The sequence below is a fragment of the Mastomys coucha genome, unplaced genomic scaffold, assembly GCF_008632895.1.
Source record: "Mastomys coucha isolate ucsf_1 unplaced genomic scaffold, UCSF_Mcou_1 pScaffold6, whole genome shotgun sequence".
Lineage (NCBI taxonomy): Eukaryota > Metazoa > Chordata > Mammalia > Rodentia > Muridae > Mastomys > Mastomys coucha.
Genome location: NW_022196912.1, coordinates 20,436,836 through 20,438,778, shown reverse-complemented (window position 1 = coordinate 20,438,778; position 1,943 = coordinate 20,436,836).

Here is a 1,943-nt window from a genome sequence, read left to right as displayed (position 1 = left end):
GGAGGAGGAGGAGGAGAAGGAGGAGGAGGAGAGGGGGAAGAGAAGGAGGAGGAGCATGTAAGGGATTTATTTTGTACATTTTCTTCATCTGGTTAAGTTTAGGAGAGATTTATTTGTTTCCTACTTTCAAAATAAAGCGAGCCTTCTTTTGTCCGTGTACAAGGGGAAAATAAGGTTTCTAATCTCTTTCCAACCAAGTTCTGTTTCCTCTTACCTTCATTCCATTGCCTTTGACTGCCACCAAATTTTTGCAGGTCATATCATGTCTGCTATAGTTGGCTAGTGTTTACTTTTTTTTGTTGTTTTCGAGACAGGGTTTCTCTGTGTAGCCCTGGCTGTCCTGGAACTCACTCTGTAGACCAGGCTGGCCTTGAACTCAGAAATCCACCTGCCTCTGCCTCCCAAGTGCTGGGATTAAAGGCGTGCACCACCATTACCTGGTTAGTGTTTACTTTTATATTATGGCAAAAATTGAATTTATGACATCGATTCTTCCCTTTTTTTTCTACAGTCCTGTCCCTGGACCTGGGACTGTTGAATTCCTTCTACATAACTACATACACATAGGGCACAGACAAACATGTAGGTAAAATATCCACACACACAAAATAATAAGATAATATTCATTAAAAATAAATAATAATAAAATGTTAGCATTAGTCAAGTGTTTCTCTAATCTCTCAATTACTTCATTTGCTTTATGAAAATGACCAAGACGGGCGGTGGTGGAACACGCCTTTAATCCCAGCACTTGGGAGGCAGAGGCAGGCGGATTTCTGAGTTCAAGGCCAGCCTAGTCTACAGAGTGAGGTCCAGGACAGCCAGAGCTACACAGAGAAACCCTGTCTCGGGGAAAAAAAAAAAGAGAGAGAGAAAAGAAAAAAAAGAAAAGAAAATGACCAAAAGGCTGTAGAAATAGCTCAGTAGTTAAGAGCACTTACTGCTTTTCCAGAGGACCTGGGTTTGATTCTCAGCACCCACATAGCAGCTCAAAACTGTCTATACCTCCTTGACTCCCTCTTCTGGTCTCCCCTTACATCAGACTTATACATGATGCACAGACAGACATACAGGCAAAATTTTTTTCACATAAGAAAAATGAATAAATATTTTTAGAAAAGAAAAAGAGGACAGGTATGTTGGCACATGCCTTTAGTCCCACCACTCAGGAAGCAGAGGCAGGAAGATCTCGGTGAATTCAAGGCCAGCCAGGTCTGCACAGCCAGGACTACATAGAAAGACCCTGCCTCAAAACAAACCAATGCAAAACCATGGCCAGGTGGCTTAGTTGGGGTTTCTATGGCTATAATGAAACACTGTGACCAAAAGCAACTTGGGAAAGAAAGGGTATATTTCCCTTATATAACATTATATATAAGTTCCATATAACAATTCATCATTAAAAGCAGTGAGGACAGGAACTCAAGCAGGGCAAGAACCAGGAGGCAGGAGTTGATGCAGAAGCTGTGGGGGGGGGGGGGGATGCCACTTACCGACTTGCTCAGCCTGCTTTCTTATAGAACCCAGGACCATCAGTCCAGGGATAGCACCACCCACAATGGTCTGGGCCCTCCCATATCAATCACTGATAAAGAAAATGCTTGCCTACAGCCTGATTTTATGGAGGCATTTTCTTAACTTAGGCTCCCTCCTCTCAGATAATTTAGCTTGTGTCAAGTTGACATAAAACTATCCAGCCCACCTGGCTAGCCTGCTGGAGGAATTAAATACGTTTGAGTATCTCCAGCCATGTCCATGCTCAATAATCTGGCCTACAACCAACTAATCAGCTGACCATAGGACTAAACAAAGTCTACCCAGATCTGTAAAATGGCTTTATCAACTCATTCCTTTATGATAAGCAACTGTAAGGAAAAATTAAAGCTTTAAACCTGTGCTGACTAGGAAGAAAAATTATGGGCCTAAGAATCCATCACAAACTG